Raw genomic sequence first — 17,977 nt, forward strand, 5'->3', positions numbered from 1 at the left:
GCCCTGTGCAGCCTCACTCACTCTCCCCAGCAAGCTGTAGTACAGATGGAACAACAACTACATGCAGACAGCTTGACTTGGTTTCCCAGCCTTGACACTGACCTTTGAGGCCTGACATTGTTTTGTGGTAGGCCTGTCCTGCTCTACAACACATTCAGCCTCCTTCCTGGCTTCTGCCCACTAGATGCCAGTATCGCTTTCAGCTGAAGGGCCAGAACTGTCTTCAGACAATATCCCCAATGTTTCCAATATCTCCTGGAGGACAAACTCAAAATCACCAGAAGTTTGGAACCACCTAGTTCTGTCATGCCTGACATCTCTGGGCTCTGACTGGCTCTTTCCCTTGGCTGCTGGAGGGAAAACTCCATCAGATTCACATGTGTGGAAGGGGCAGGCTGACCGGCTCCTGTGGCAACCCTTGAAGATCCTGCATGTTTACCACAAGTTGGCTTTGAGAATGAATGGGCAGAGGCTGGGATGACATTTTCAATAAATCACAATGTAGGCTATCACAAATCTATTAATATTTTCTGGGAGTTTATTATGTACCGAATCAGTCATTCAAATGACTGCATGCCTTAGGTGCTTTCGTGAAATAAATTGGATTTCTTTTGGTAGGCTAGGAGCAGCAGGCAGGGAGAACCTTTATTTCCTGGCCATCCCACGCTGGGTTGGTGAAAAATGCACATGTAGTCTCCGTCAGCTAGGTCTTGTGATTTCCCCACTGACTCTCTTTTCAAAATAAAATCTGTGCCCTGTTTCCATGTGTCCTCTTCCTAATTCACACTTGCTCCTGCATGCCTTCTAGCACTGGTTTCTCCACAGCAGCACAAAGGGATGGACATGCATGGCTGGGGCTTGGTTAGCTTTCTGATGTGATTTAGTCACAAATGAGAATATGAATCCTCAGTGGTGGAATCGAGGGTTAAGGAGGGGGATGGTATCTCTGAATTTTAAGATGATGTTCTGGTTTTGAGATATGGTGGCCCTCTAAACTCCATATTACGACTGGGTCCCAGTAGAAAGGCATTAAAAGATGTGGACGATGGAAGTGATAAAGTCACCTCAGGAAAGGAATCCACATCTGGATAAAGGACGGTGGAAGCAGTACTTTCTCACCCTTCGGTCACTTGGCTGCATAAGCCCACAACAAGGTGTCTTAGAGGCAGTGGCTAGCCACCACCAGTCATCGCTCCTGCTGGGTCCTCGACCTTAGGTTTCCCGGCTTCCACAATCATGAGTATATTCATACAATTTACAAAGCACCGGGCTCAGGTATTTTGTCCCAGTAGCACTAAGACCCAGATGTGGCACATCGAACAAAGAGGTTCCTACTTAACAGTGAATAAACAGAAGTCAATGCTTTTAAGAGCTTGGTAGATTTACTTAAGAAGATGGGGGAAATGTCAGGAAGAGAGGCATCCTGGGAAACAGCCTCGCTTGGACTGGAACACGATGAACAATTCTAGCTGCTTTATAAGGTAACTAGATCTTATGTCATTCTGAAAGCCCACAGAATAAAAACAATGCATAGGGGGTTCTCGCAAGACCCCACCCCTGCTGATGGAGTTATAGGTAGGGCTCAGTCCTATCGTGTACGTATGGGTAACAGTAACTGTACTCAGAAGTATACATATTTATACACACATATATGTGTCCATATATATACATATATATATATATATATATATATATATATGTATATGTATGTATATATCTTAGCTAGTGAGCTAAGCCAAAGCCCTCCCTACTGGGTTTTAGACTTCATTTTTGTGAAAAGTGAGAAGTAAAAGTTACCTTGAATATTATCTAGAAGAGGCATTTACTTTTGAGCAAAATACTTCTCAGAAATCCAGTTATTTTTCCTTTTCTTTTAAAAACAGATACACCAATTAAAAAAAATTAAAAATAAACAGGGCACAGATTTTAAAAGTTTGTGCACACCAGTGTTTATGCATGCATGTGTGATGGTGTACAAATGGCGGTCAGAGAATAGCTTGCCGGAGTCAGTTCTCTCCTGCCAGGTGGGGTCTAGGAATTGAACTTAGGCTGTCAGGCTGAGTGGCAAACTACCAAGCCATCTCACTGGCCCAGCACAGGATTTTGAAACTTAGCAATGTGGATAACAGATGTCATCACTTTGAATTTTCATATGCCAGACAAGCTGAGCTGACACTAAGGAGGAGTCATTGATCCAGGGATGGAAGCCTAGATCACAAGATCATAACATGAAGTCTGCTGTCTTTGAAACGTGCACTCTTTCTGGTTCATACTGCCTCTGTTATTAAATTACTTAATTTATCAGAGCAAAAAGCAAAACCTTAGGGAGGCCATTAGCAATTTACCATTTCCAGTTCTTTTGGGAATCTGCTAATTGCCCTTTCATAAATGCTGCTCATTATGATTAAGACTTTGATTAAATGTGGAAGCCCAGCATTTATATAATATTACAGACATATTTAAAATGAATTTAAAGCTCTAGAGTAGCATGAGCTGTGGGTTTATCTATCGGTACTATAATATTCACTGTTAGTCAACCTGGAATTTCTCTTCTTTTAAAGATTTACTGATTTTTACATGTGTGGGTAGTTTGCCTGTACTTATGTCTGTGTACTACATGCATGCCTGATGCCGGCAGAGGCAAAAGAAAGGGCTTCAGATGACCTGGAAGTGGAGTTAGAGATGGCTTTGAGCTGTCATGTGGGTGCTAGGAATCAACCCTATTTTCTTCAAGAGCAGCCAGCGGTCTTAACCACAGAGCCATTTCTCCAGTCCCCACACTGAGGGTTTTTAAGAGCTGGATTTGGGATAGTATGACTGACTCCCCTCTCAAGAAGCTTATGATGTGAGGAAGACTCAGATGATAAATGACAAATGCCAGTGTGTGAAGAGAATCTGCGAGAGAGGCAGGGCAGCTTATGGGACAGGTCCAGGGCTATGAAAGGGAAGAAAGGCACTGTGGTGGGAATGGCTGTGTAATCTCTTGTGTACAGTGCAGAGCAGATAGCCATGTTCCTCAGAATTAAAAATTGCCACAAGAGGAGAGTGAATTATAGGACTATGAAGTTGGTCTGCTCAATTATACAGCTGCTAAGAGGGGACTGGAAAACTGGTTCATGTCCAACTATGATATGCCTACACATACCTGTGTACATGAAGGCAAGAGAGACAGTCAGAGGCTGTCAGGAAGGGAGCTTCCAGAACAGAGGGCATGTTGTCTGAAGGTAAGGAGATGGGCTTTGAAAGATAAGACTGGGGAGAGACTGGGAGGTTGGGGAAGGAACTGAATGATATTCTTTTTCATCATTGGTAGGTCATTTTATCCAAGTTCAGAAGACCACTTAGGTGAAAAAGAATCTGCTGTGGCCTTTGGAATAATTGCAAGGAGCAATTAGCTGAATGTTATAAACTGATTATTAACATGGTAATATTATATCATGATGATATATGACATAATCTAAACTTACTCAAGAGTTTAGAGGTTATATTATCTTCGCCATTTAGTCAAGGAAGGTCCTTCTGGAGGGCTTGCTCTGCAGAGGCACTGAACTCTTCCTTCTGGGAGAACTTATACTAGCACTATGCCTACATGGGAATTACCAGCCAATGTCCAATACAGGAATTAATATTCCCTGACCCTCTCCTCTCTCTCCTTCCTACCATTCTCTCCTTCCTGCCTCTCTGCCTTCTTCCTTCTCCTGAGGTAAATATTTGTCAAACACCTATAAAACCTGTCTAATTAAAGCAGAGGAGGTTCCTGGAATTGGCCTGGGAGGCATAAAATAATTTAAAAATAAATGAAATAAACAATAGAATTGTAGTTAGTGATTAAGGCTTTGTAGGAAAGTAGGGCTGAATTATGTAATAGATTGCGCCTTGGTTGAAGGAAAAGAGGGTCAGAGAAAACCTCTCTCAGGAGGGGACATATGAGCAGAGTGCTGACAACATATGTATCAGTATGTAGATTTCCCTCAGGAAAAGAATAGAGGCTATCAAAAGGCATAGCCATTTGTCATTTAAAGGACACCTGGAGAGACTGGTGCAGACAGTGGTAGTGACTTGGGCAGAAGCCAGATGGCAGAAGTCTTTGTAGAGTAGGTATCTTGTCTTAAGCAACAGGAGCTGCTGGGGTTGTTCCTGTAAATTCTTAGTAGGATGCCAGCAATGTCCATAGAGTGATGAGCCAACCTGCCCCCATCTTAGGCTTAAAAGCCATCTTACAGTAAAGACGAACTAGGATCATCCTCATTTATGATAAAACCTCTGTTTCTCAAGGATTGGGCTATGCCCCACCTGCAACCTTAGCTACAGATGGTTCTGTACTGCCTGTTCCAGGAAAAGGCAACCATGCCATTGTTTCAAAAGGTTATTATGATGACCTGCTGTTTTGACTACGTTGTTGTCCTCATCTTGCTATGGTCTGTATCTGAAACCCCACCCAATTTGACCACCAAATTCCCCATTTGGAAACCCCCTTCCTCTGAGCTATGAAAATCTTATCTTCCCCATGTCCAATGCTGACCTCTTGAACTCTGCTATTAAGGGGAGACAGCCTGTGTACATGAATAAAAAAGCATTCTTTAATTAATTGCTTGTTTTAACTAATTTAGCTATCATGATTCTGGTTGGTGGTCTTTCTCCTCACCTTGGGACTAACAAGAGGAGTAGGTGAAATTAAGCTTGACAGTGAATTTAGAGAAGTACAGGATTGTGAGGGCAATGAAAACAGAAAGAAGACAGCGGCAGAGTGGAAGTGACTGGCCACATTGGACATCGAAGTGAGGGTGGCCGGAACCAGACACAGGTCCTAGGAAAAGAACAGGTTACTTGTTAAATCTGCTCACAATCTGATTCATTGTAAAGACACATCTCAAGGAAGGGGGCTGGCAGATGAGAACACGAGAAGAAAGGAGATCGGGGGTCTTCAACATTCTCACAACGCTGTTCCAAGGGGTCTCAGAAATTCAAACTTATTGGAGTGAGCTCACGTCTGACATCACTTTATTGCCTGCCCTCTCCCTTCCTTCCTTTTCCTAATGGGACTTGTATTATTTATGCCTTTTGCATTTTAGTCCCCTTGTCAGTAAAGCCACAATATTCATGCTGAAAAAAGTCAGAGTGGTATCACCATAAGGAATTTTCTTTTCAAATGAGCTATATAATAATAATAACAATAATTCAATTTATTATACCTGGAGACTTTCTTTTTATTAACCTCCTGGAGATCAAAGTCATGAATTATTGATGCAGAGATTCCTAGATTGTCATTATTATGACATTCCTGGTAAATTTCCTTCTTGTATTGTTAAGGCTTGGCTTGCCAGCTAAGGGAAGGGAAGCTTTTAAGAGCCACACCATCTCAGAATGGGTGCTTTTGCTCCTGTGCCACAGGGGCGCCCAGCTCTTCACTTGCTGATTATGCGAACATCAAGTTCCAAAGGCTCCTGCCATACTGCTTTCAATTACTTTAAACCGGGCGTTCAATTCCCTGTGACTGCTAGGTTCTGCTTGTCCATCTGTTCCTGCAGGGGCTTGAAGCCCTGGAAAGAAGGTAGCGGTTAGACCATCCCAACCTAATGTACCATCCGGAGGACTGCAGAGCAGTCATTGCAGTATGGTGACACGAGCATTCGCCTCCTCTGGTTGACTTGAAGAAAGAATGAGCAGCTGACAGAAATAAGGCCAGTGAACACGAAGGACTTGGAGCTGTGGCTCATGCTGTGGACTGCTTGCTTTTGTGAGCCACATCCTGCTTAGGGTCCTCAGGTGTGTCCTATACACATCTGCTGGAAATCAGTGTGTTTGGATCTCATCATGGAGGTTTGAACACGTTTCGTTAGTTAGTTAGTCGCTTTGGGATACTTTAAGTGAGATTCTCTTCTCTTGGGAAGTCTTATATTTGTGGGAGGGTGGGGGCTCTGCTGTCAGCAGAGCAATTCCTAAGGGCCCGTGTGTATTTATTTCCCCAAAGCTGTCTCTGTGGTTCTGCGCAGTATTCAATGGAGCACACTTTAGGCTGGCTCTAGAAACCTGGTTGAGTGTCTAGCTACTTCTAGGGGATTGCGATAATAGGGGATGCAGGTAAATCTTAGAAAAGCAATGGACTAGATTTGTGATTACTGGATATGAGCAAATCTGTTTTTTTTTTTTTTTTTTTTTTTTTTGTGTGTGTGTGTGTGTGTGTGTATACCTCAGAGTTGACCATCTAGATGTTAAAGTTGCAGCTTTCTGATTTGCTTATGTCACTTTGTTTGGTCAGGTTAGCTTTTTACCCCCTCCCTTGCCTTATTTTTCAAAGAAAGTGCCAAAATATTACCTTTCCCTTAAAATTACTGGGAGAATTAAGTGAGATATAACTTAGTACAAGACCTGTCATATAGTAAACATCCCATAAATATTAGCTGTCATCCATCTGTGCTGCCCACAAGTGGATTATGCATTGCTATGCAGTGGAAGCCACTTTAGAGACCTACATAAATGACAGTCCTGTTCTACTCTATGTCCTTGCTGGCGAATTCAAGACAGAGCAGATGTATCTGACGAACTAATGACACAGCTCTGGGCTGGATAATGGAGGATACGTCTAAAATCATGGCCTGAAAGTGACAAGCTTAAATGTGTAGAGGCTAAGTACAGTTTTCTCTTGGGCTCAAAGAATAAATATGTGGAAACCGGTGTGGGGAGCCATGACTGACACACCTGTGGGGAGGCCACACAGGTGTCTGTTGGTGACAAGCTCATGCTGACTTGGGGTGCTGACTGAACCTCCAAATGCTGAGAGGCCTGGTCCCACTGCTTTCTGCTCTAGACATTTGAGAGGTGGAAGCTGATGCTATTTTCTAGGCATCATGGCTGGGGAAGCGGGGCTTGTGTTCCTAGTTACCTCACAAGATCAAACGTCAGCATGTTCCTGTTTCCATCTCCTGCAAGGTTGTCTGGCATATGTAATAGTCAGACAATATTTATTGAGTGGATACTTGCTTTAATAAACACTTTAAGTTCCTTTCATTTAACAATCCATTTAGCCATCAGAACTGCTCTGTGAAGCTGGCACTGGCTCTCTTGCTTGAAACAAAAAAGAATAGTGTCACTCAGAGTGACTTACCTGATTCACCAATATCACACTGTTCCAGAGCTGAGATTTGAACTCAGGGAATTGGATGCTAAAGCCAACTTCATTGCTTCCCTATATTGCAACTTCTAGAAGAAGGCACCGTGCCAGCATTTATACAACTTATGAACAGTCACCGAATAGAATGACTAAGGGGGATCCAGGGCAGAGTGATCTGAATGTGTAATAGGAAGAAGGGGACAGATAAGACTAAGACAGTAATGCTCAGATTGGGAACAAAGATAACACATTCCATTGTCACATTCCATCCTTGGGCAGATTCTGTATCCACCAGGCTGTGGTGAAAGAGAATGATGTCTGTCAGCACAGAGAGGCAAGAACACGTGGGTCTGTCTTCCTTTGCAGGGCAGACATTTTCCATCAGGATGATTAGTTAGAAGCTAGCAATGAAGTCCCCTCAATTAGCATTCCTTCAAAATGCCATCTGTGAGTGACTGAAGAAGTGACAGCCTGTAGGCAGAGCACACAGGGCTAACTCTGCAAAGACAAGACAGGAGCCTGGGGAGGCAGTGGCTCCATCTACTGCTTCCAGCATGTTCAGGGGTCCACCCACCAAGCAAATGCCCCCTACCATGGAGACAGAGACTAAAACCATGATCAAGTGGGTACTTAAGAATGCAGCATCTACTTATTTTTATACCAGATTCAACCGAATGCTCCCAACTTTCATAAGAATTTAGAAACTTGCAAAAACAATATTAGAAAACAAAAATCCATCTGGGTTATGGAGGAGAGGCATCTCAGAATGCTACTGCGACAATGCATTGCATTAGGGCTCAGTAACATCTGGTCCACTCTCTCCCAGGCTCTGTGTATACGATACTTCACAACGGCCTCCCTCATAGGGGGAGTCACCATAGTTGGTTTTATTTCAAAACTGTATCAAAAATGCTTAGTGCCATTGCGGTAGGAAAATAGGAAAGGCATTGAGCTTATCATATGGAAGAAACCAGCTGTCAGGAGAACCGCAGACCCCTCCCTCCCTACTGTGGAGATATGTAAAGGATAGAGCATGTTCAAGATGAGCATGTACACAAGAATATGAGAGAGGGTGGATGCCATGTAACTGGCTGCAAAAGGATCACTGTTCTTATGGCTCCCAGCTCTCTGATCTGCTCCATGCCTGGGGTGGAGGTGGGGCTCTCTTTCTTACTGTGCTGTTCTCATTTCTATCACCACCCACAGGACTCTAGTGCAATTCTTTGTTCTGGGACACAATAACCTGGAAATTTCAGTGGGTGCTCTGTGGATGCTGACCCGAGCTTATAAAACCTATATTGTATTTCTTGGTGTCCTTGCCAGCTGAGAAGCCTGACCGATCCTTTTCCTGCCCTTGTAACAACAGACTGAATCTTAAGAAAGGGTCTGAGATCTTGTATTACTTAGATTCTTTACTGAAAACAAAACAAAAACAAAAACAAAAACAAAAACACTAGTGGGAGAGCCACAGTGAAAGCAATCAGGAGGCGAAGGCAGAGGTGGCTGCAGTATGAAGCCAGTATGATCTTCACAGTGAGTTCTAGGCCAGCCAGGATAGACTAGCTGTGAAAAACCAAAACACAAAACACCAAGAAACTATTTCTGGAGTTTAGCATCATTGAAGTCCTTTTCATCCCCAAACTCAATACTTGAGATCTGCTTGTGCGGAGGTACATGATGGGATGGATGTTTCAGTGTCTCTACCCATTGGTTCGGCCATCCACTCATGCATTCATTGAACAATTCAGTGTGCTCACCGTTAAAATATTACATAGCTAATCCGATTTGATGTTCCACACTGGAACTAGCACACAGTTTCTCACCTGACAGACCAAGGCACCGGCTGGAGATGCTTCAGTCATGTGCTCATGATGGTTAGGATGCATTTGAAGAGGTTGTGCCTCAGGTGAACTTGTAAGATCCAAGTTCAATACAGAATGTCAAGAGATCTGTCCTCAGCCTCCCATGACCATCATGACCTTCTCTCTCCCCTGCCCCTCATTGAACACTGGTTTTTATGCATCTTCCCAAAGTCACACTGCACATTAGAAATAACTGGAGCCTCAAATGGAACTTTACAATTTCTAGTTCACCATAAGACAAACAAAAAGGTGAAACTCATTTTGATACTAAATTTTATTTATCTATTGACACAAAACCACAGCTCTTATCTCAAAGGGACTAAGAGTTTATTCTGGGACAAAGACCCATGGCCCAGACATGTGGACTCAGGTTATCCCAAATACCACGCTCTGGTTTGGTACTAGTTTCATGAAGTTTTTGTAGAGACAGAACAAAGAAAGTCATAAATCAAGGTAGTTTTACTGTTATCCACTGGGGGAAACATCAGATGGGTGGGTTACAGGAAAAAGGGGAAATCTCTGCTCTAGGCCTTGACTGCTATCTAATGACATTTTTGGCCTCTGGGTTGGTAGGAGCTACAATCTGTTAGTGCATTTAAAAGGATTTACCTAATAGTCACAGGAATGGGTGTTAGCTCAAGTTCAGAGGCAAGCAATCAATGGATATTTAGGGGGTTAAAGATAGCTTGATGCAATTTGGCTCTGGACCTACAACATCCCATTTCTCTATGGTCATAAAAGTTCTAATCAGCCAGGCAGTCCCGTAGAGTCTTTGACACAGGTGAGTGAACCCCATCCCCAAACTCCAGTTCAAATATCCCAATAGAGAGACTTATTATTTATGTAGTCAGTATCAAGAATATTAACAAAATACTTTATATCTTCTTTTTTGAACTAAGTCTTTGAAATCTGGTTTGCATTCTGTGCTTATGAATAGGATCAGCCATGTTTTAAGTGTTTGGTGGCAGATGTAAGTAGTGCTTATGATACTACAGAGTACAATCTTACCTAGGGGGATGGAATCTTTGGTGACTACCATGACAGCAGCATGTGATGGTTTCAAGTTGCCCTTTTTTATCCAGTCTTTCTTTCTCCTTTAGTATGAGTCTTACCTGGACATGCAGTTTTTGAGCTACAGACTATGTTTCCAAGCCTGCCCTATAATTCAATATACCACATGGCATCTGTTGGCTGGAATATAAATGCAAGTGAAGCCTGAAACTTTTGAGTTATTTGCATCTCTTTATTTCTTCATCAGGGTAAAGGGTCAGACACAGTGATGTGACTTAATTCCAAGTATTTTAGAATATTATTTGAAAATGGCACTCTAGGTATCATTAAACTACTGTGGATGAAGGCAGGCCTAACCAGTATGGTGCATCCCTGTAAGAGGAGAAAGGTCCACCTGTGAGAGAAGACAGCCCTATGAAGATGGAGGCAGAGATCACCAATATGGACAGCAGATACCAGGTACTAGAGGAAGCAAAGATTTCATTCATAGTTTTTAGAGGCTGCATGGCCTTGGTGGCAGCCTGACTTCTAACACTTAGTCTGTAGACCTTTGAGGTAATGCATGTTGTTGCAAGCCAGCTAGCTTGTGGAACTTGGACAATAGGCACCTTGGACAACAAACACCTTTTTCTTCAGGGTATATACAATTCTAGAGCTTGTTTGTTGAGTAGCAATTTCCTCTGATATAAACATTCCATCTTGGAGGGAAGCCTTTTAAAGCATAGGATGTTCTCATAAAGACACTCCATCCTGTTGGGAAGCTCTTTAAGATCAGGAAGTAAACAACTCAAAGGTTTCAGGAAGTCCCTGAAACTGATAAGACAGATCAGTTTCTTCCCTCCCAGAATGTACATAAGTAGCAAGGAATACTCAGAGATTCTCAGACAAGCTGAGCTGCATAGAAGAGGCTCAGACAAGCCTAGAGACCTGAATGACGACTGAGAGACACTCTCAGACACGCTGAGCTACCTAGAAGCAGAGACCAGCAGAGCTTAGAAGAGGGGAAGACTTGCTGAGCTACCTGGAAAGGGCACTCTCCAACTTGTTGAGCTGCTTACAAGTTACAATGAGCTCTAAGGTTTCAGCTTTTGGGAGCTGTCACCCATGCTGGGGTGAGCTTGGCTGATGCAACCAACTATCCTTGAGTCATTTCTGCTCTGGTATGTAACTTCTCATATGCCTTTCTATAAGTAGTCCCAGTAAAACTCATTGGTTCACCAAGTTGGACTTTAGTAGCATCCTTACTTTGGTGTTGTTGGTTTTCTATATGGGGTGAGCAGACTTTTTTTTTATGTCCCCCTAAGAGCAGTGTCACACACTATTGCCTAAGATCAGCCCCGCTGCAGAGGCATAGTGCATTTCTGACTGGTGACCTTCAGTAATGGTCACTGCCAGCTCTCCACCACTTCCAGAATGACTCGAGTCATGAAGCATGGGAAATTAGGCCTAGGAATTAAAGGTACCTTAACCTTCTGAGGATAACCTCCCAGGGAAGAGTGAGAGGGCAGAGGGTCCACACGCAAGTGCTCAGAAGGGTATTACACCCTTTCAGTTCTCATAAAGACAGAGCCTTCCTCAAAACAGACCCCACGGCCAACAGTACCGTCTTTGGAAGGAAGCAACTTGCTCTTTGGTTTAGAACTGGGAATAACTGTGGCGCGATGGCTGACTCTCTCACTCTTTGTTGAAGCTCTATGTCTCCACTGTGGAGAAGGGTTCTCCGGTCTATATGTATCTGCTCTTCCCCCCCCCCCCATAGCTTTTCCTCCCCAGAGATTGAGTAATCTGAAACACAGAGAATTTTAAACTGTTGTCTTCGCCTTCCCTTTTCAATTTAGAAGACGATCCCTTTCTATTTGGCAGAGCCCACATCAAAGGCAGACATTAGGAGTCCAGGGTTTTGCTTTGTTCACTGCCAAGGTGGGAGGACAAACAACAACCAGGATGAATAGCTTTAGTAGGTCTGATGCCTGCCAAGGTTAGCATTCCCAAACCGTCTCCAGTAGACATGCTCATTTCTGATGTTCTACAATTGTTTTCCTTTAAAAGAAATTCTTTAATAAATTTAGTTTAAATTGCATGATGGCAATTATGCTTCTAAGTCTGATTAAGTGGCCTGATAGAAGAAATCTTTGCTTCCATAAGGGGATATTTGTTGTTCAATAGATGGGACTAATTTTCCATGGTGGAAGGATTCATATTATAAGCATTGAGACTGCCTTTTTTTCATTAGTTATTTATAATGCTCTTATTAGGTTGTTTAAATGTACAAAGGGGAAAAGATAAGTTATTGTTAATCAATTTCTCATCTATTCATTATGGAACTGATAGAAAATGAAGCTCACTGGTGGGGATTGTTATTCAGACTGCAGATCATTCCAATGTCATGTATCATGTCAATTAATAAATAGAATATTTAACTTTTTATAATTAGCAACCTTGTTTGTCACATTTGTTGCGTCACCTTCCACAAAGATCCTGCTATGATTTCTCATTCTTGCAGTGGGTGGAAATGCAGTCTTTTTGGCTTGGAATTCAAGCTGGGCAGCTTCTGGTGGAGGTTAATGCTGTCCTGTAGTACTTTATGTTCTCTCTGAGAGCTTACAAGGTTGTCCTATCTTCACTCTCCAAAATTAATTGTGGCCAAATGTCAAGCTTGACTAATGCAAGAAAGTAGAACTGATGTGTAACTTGAGACCACAGTCTTTATTTTTTGGTACCCATTTATCTACACCTCCCTCTTCTGTTGTGGCACCTCTTCAGGTTTAGGTGACTGTAGGTAACATGCTGCTGTCTTCCAGGTGGCTCCTGCCTGACAATGAGGTAGAAGAGAAGTCCTTGCTGACCCTAATGGACATGTTTTGTCATTGAAAAAGATGTTGTTGCCTCAAACCATTAAAAATTGGGGGCTGTTTGTTATGGCAACAGAGTTTAGCATGCATCAGAGTTCCTTCTTTTAAAACTTGATCACCTCCATTCTGTTTGCAAGTGGGATTTGACTTGGAACATCTATATATATTACAAACAATAACAATCATTTTGCTGAGGAGGAGGAAGTGGAGGAGGAAGAAGGTGAAGGAAAAATTTCTTTTTACTGTACAACAAACCCTGGTGCTTTCTTATAACTTCCTAGTATTACTTATAACTCAACCTGAAACCCAGTGAACTAGAAGAAGTAAATCTCTCCAGTTAAACTCTGGTTACAACTGGTGGCATGTGAGAAGGAAGGATCTGAAAAAAACATGTATTTTATTTTGTCTTACATAGTGTTTCAAGAGAATCTAAGACACAATCTAAAGATGGGTAGATTTCTTGGGTTTTCAACTTCCCCTGAGCAAGTAAAGACTCAACACAACCTTTCCCCTTACTCTCCCATCTCCAGGATCACATCAGTTGTCATTCTCACTATTCTTACATGTCTGTGACACTTAGAAAAACATCCCCTGGTCCTATATTGCTATTTAAAGTAGGGAAGTGGCTGGGTGATGATGCCTCATGCCTTTAATTCCAGCACTCAGGAGGCAGAAGTGAGAGAAACTCTGTGAGTTTGAGGCCAACCTGGTTTACAGAGTGAGTTCCAGGACAGCCAGGGACACACAGTGAAATACTGTTTCAAAAACAAAAAAACAAAAACAAAAGAAAGCAGAGAAATATATTTGGAGGAGGTTGCATTTAGTTCTGAGGACTAAAGATAAGCTTGTTAATGTTTTTCAGCCTTCATACCAGTTACTGGCATTGTCTGTTACTTTTTTACAGGCGTCAGAATTTGTGATGTCTCTTTGGACATCTTACATATGCTGCTGAGGTTGAGATCTGAAAACGTGGTTCTGAGTGCACCTGGCTACAAGTCAGTGGGGTGCTCATGAGAAACACAGACCATGAGATTTCAGGTGCCCTGAATTGGAGTTCCTGCCATTTTCTGCATCTTTCATAAGCATCTCTCTGCTCCGGACAATTCCTGGGCATAATAAACTTTACTATGAAAACCACTAGTCTATCAGCAAAGGAGCTGTAAATACAGAACCAAAGTTCTAAGAAGTGGGAGAGGAGTTTTATTTTCTTCTTGCTTTAAGAGACCTCATTGTTCAGAACACCGGTTTATCAGTCACCAGCCGAATGGCATCTTGGTTGCCTCTCAGCTTTGACATTTATAAACAAGGCCACTGTAAATGTCCCTGTCAGGGCTGACGTGTGGAAATGAGTTTTCATCTAATTTTGGTAAATGCCAAGAGGAGAATGACAGCTGGGTGTTAGTTTAGTAGGAAACAGTCAAACTGTCCTCAGAAGTGATTAATGTTTTACACCCATTTTGGCAATGACCGAACAGACATTCCTGTGGCTCTGTTTCCTCACCAGCATTTGATGTTGTTGGTGTTTTGGAGTCTGATCACATTAACAGGAATGACTTGTAGTGGCCGAGTGACATGACATACATTGTCTCATATGCTTATTTGATGCCTTTGTATCCTAGGTGACGACTCTGCACCTTTAAAAAACTGATTGTTCCTCTTCTAGTTGTTACCTTTTATGTTTTATTTATTCTGCACAGCAGCCCATTATTAAGTATGTACCTGGCAAATATTTCCCCCCTAGAAAGGCATGTTTTGTGGGTGGTCTGTCTGAAGGGGTCAGGAGTCACGTTCAGACACACTCCCAGTGTTTACACTGTTGCTTGCTGCAAGTCTCTTCATTTGTAGCTGCCGTTCCCCTTCAGCTCTGTAGTCCCGGTTGGTCATTTGTTCTTTGTAGTTTTTGACATTCTGAATTTGTTCCTTTGCTTCTCAGAGGTGTCTTGTGGGTTTATATGGGTCAATAAACTGAAGGAACAGGGCTGGTCCAGGAAAGAAGTGCTCTAAAAGTAGTAAGGCCATACCTATAGCCCTGACTTACATCATATCTGAGAGCGGACAAGAGACATAAACATATGGTATAACTACAGCAGGATATCCCGTTAGAGATGTGTGTAGGAAAGTATGGCTTGTCAGCCACCAGAGACAGCAATGCCTCAACTACTGCATTAGTGACAGGAGTGGTATTAAAAACTGCTTCCCATAGGTCGCACACAGCAGCAGCTCTCAAATGTGCAACCATTACTCTTGCCCATCTTTTGTCATGCTCTGTTCAAGTATTCCACATAGGGTAATTTATTGGATTCTCACCCCCTTGAGAGAGGCACTAGACTGTCCCCATTTCATTGTTGAGGACACAGAGAAATTGAGTTGGTGTTAGACTAGTCAATAGCCATGCCTTTTATACTTACAACTTTTTGAGACTGCAAAAACAACACAAGGGGACAGTTTCCATGAGCTGATGTAATTGAAGGTAAAGGACCACTTCTCACAAAACCGAGGAAGTAGGCAAAGTTCTTGAGCCCCGAAGAGGCTTTCTGCCTCTCATCCTCCAAACCAACATCTACCAACCCTAGAATTCTTCATATGCAAAAACCTGTCATAACTGTGTCGGTTGTTTCTGCCTGTTGATTTATGGAGCTGGGGTGGCTAGAGTTCCCGTTACAATGTTGTCAGGAAGACAGAAGGAAAGGAGAAACTGAAGGGACTCTAGCTGGCCTGGGCATGGCAAACACCGCTCTGGCAGGCCTTTCCCTCCCCTCCATCCCCTCTGCCTTGCTAAACTGTTTATTACATTCCTAATGCTAGCCACCCTTATTTGGCTATTTCCTCCTCCCGAGGTTGAGTACCAAGGTCCAGCTATCCAAGTATTGAAGTCCAGCAATCAAAAGCCCTCTTTGGCCACCTAGTTAATATGCCCAATTAAAATTAAAACCCCATCCTAACTTGGGATTTGCCTTTTATCTTTATAAACTGTCATTTGCCTAGGTGCTACATCTGTCTCCTCTCTATCCAGAGGCAGTCCTTTGTCCATCTCGGACAAATATCCCTGCTCCCTTTCCCTTGTCTTCTTCCCTTCTCCCTCATCCTGCATCTCTCTGTCTTTTATTCCCTGCCCTCTGTCCCTCTGGAGCAAATACACTTCCTTTGTTCTCTTGAGAACCTGGCCTTGGGGGTCCTGAGCCGATACCAATCACTTTCAGACACATGGGGTTGGGAAGCACTGGCCTATGTTACTGGGCATTCACAGAAGGCCAACAGTCCTCAAGTCATCCTGACTGGAGGAACAAATTCCAAATAGACACCTGTTCCCTCCCTTTGGTATCAGAGGGAATTTCACATTGGGGAAGGGAAAGCTGAAGCCCCAGTATCTGCCAGATGGGGGAGCTTGACTTCCAGGAAGAGACTGCACAGTGCTGACAACTTGCAGGGCAGACTAGGAATCTAGACAGTGATGGGTTGGACTGTATCTTCAACAGGATTGTTTAGTTATGCATACCTCTTGCTCTTATTTACATCTAAACTTCATGCCAGCATCCTAGGAGATGGACTTGAGGAATTGCTAGGACATTTTCTTTATTCTCCCTCCCCCATGTGGCCATGTTGGCTCAATCTCTTTAGCCCTGCTTTTCAGTATTACTTGGATGAGTGGCCAAGCCTAGCTCGTTAGGGTTGTGGGACCCAGGAAATGACTGCACTCTAAGAGTCCTGACACAGTGTACACTGGTGCTAGCAATGACAGGGTGATGGTTGCTTGGACCAGGCATCTGCCCAAGGTGAACAAGTGTGAAGGACAGGTATATGATAATTATGAGCAGACACCCTGGAACAGATGGATCTGGATTCAAAACCCAACTATATGCTTAGTGGAAATGTAGCTGGAGTTGTCACTTCATTGTCTTAAGCCAGCCTGTCTCCATTTTAATTTTGGGTATTTGTGGTATGTAAGCACTGGGTTAGGTTGGATCAAACATTAAGCACATGTCTGACATAGGGCCTTCTCCATATATTGATAGCTAGTGGACATTAATTAAAGGAGCCATGGTGTTGAGGGTGTCATGGCCTCTAGCCCAAGGCAAGCAGCAGTGGTGAACTGGAAATTCACATGGATGTCCCTGGTGGGGGAAGGAAATGGGATATAGGCAGACATGGGCATTGTTTATAGTAGACTTGTTACAAGGAGGGTAGGATGGGTAGGCAGCCAGCCACTGTCATACCTCAGAACCACACAGCATTGGTTAATTTCTGGCTGTCATCTCAGAAACTTTCATGTTTTTTGAACAAGATATATATGTCTTTTACATAACATCCACTCTGCACACAGTTTATTTTTTGCTGGACTAGCACTGCCTTCTTTCCAAGGCTCCTCTGGCTTATTCTCCCAATGGACAGACAGGGTAAGTGCCGCTCTGATTCTAGATGAACTCTGCCATTGCTTCTTGAAGCTTTTACACGTCATCTTCCAGAGCTACAATGGCTCTGGGAGATAGAGGCTTTTCATTACCTGCCCTCCTGTGGCAGAAGTGATGTAAGGTCAGGGAACTGGGATGGAGTTGGAGCTGTTGGTTGCTGGGGCTTGGTTCTTCCTCTGGGCTTGGCCCTTGGCATGTGCTATGAGAGCCACTGCTCATCTGTGAAGGTCAGAGGCAGAAGCAGCCTGGGGTGCACTTGCATCATATTCACACCACCACAGGGTGGCCTCTATACAGGGTCTGATGGGAGAATTCTTTTCGAACCCACCGTTCCCTCCCCACCTCGAGAGTCAAGATGTCCTTGGCCTATTAACAGCATCATGGGGCCTGTGGGGTCAGTATCATTCTTTTTCTTCATCCTTCCTCTGGATTATTTTGTTGCTTTTTGAGACATGATTTCTCTGTATTGCTTTGGAGATTGTCCTGGAACTCAATCTGTAGGCCAGGCTGGCTTCGAACTCACAGAGATCCACCTGCCTCTGCCTCCCAAGTGCTGGGTGGGATTAAAGGTGTGAGTGAGCCACCAACACCTGGCTCTTCATCTGGATTTTTAACCTTGATGAATAATTTGTTGCTATGTTATAATTTCTACTTGGGTAGCATGAAGAAAGGTGTTAATATATTTTGAAAGCCATAGCAGTGACATGGTGTGGGAAGAGGAGATAAGACTTT

General features: G+C 43.2%; 1 protein-coding gene across 3 annotated transcripts in view; it reads right to left on the reverse strand.

The window, feature by feature from the left end:
* Prkn (parkin RBR E3 ubiquitin protein ligase) overlaps nucleotides 1–17,977 on the reverse strand; it is a 1,098,850-nt gene that overhangs the window by 123,403 nt on the left and 957,470 nt on the right. The gene's annotated exons all lie outside the window — the stretch shown is intronic.

Source organism: Cricetulus griseus, chromosome 2 (genome assembly GCF_003668045.3).
Source record: "Cricetulus griseus strain 17A/GY chromosome 2, alternate assembly CriGri-PICRH-1.0, whole genome shotgun sequence".
Classification (NCBI taxonomy): Eukaryota; Metazoa; Chordata; class Mammalia; order Rodentia; family Cricetidae; genus Cricetulus; species Cricetulus griseus.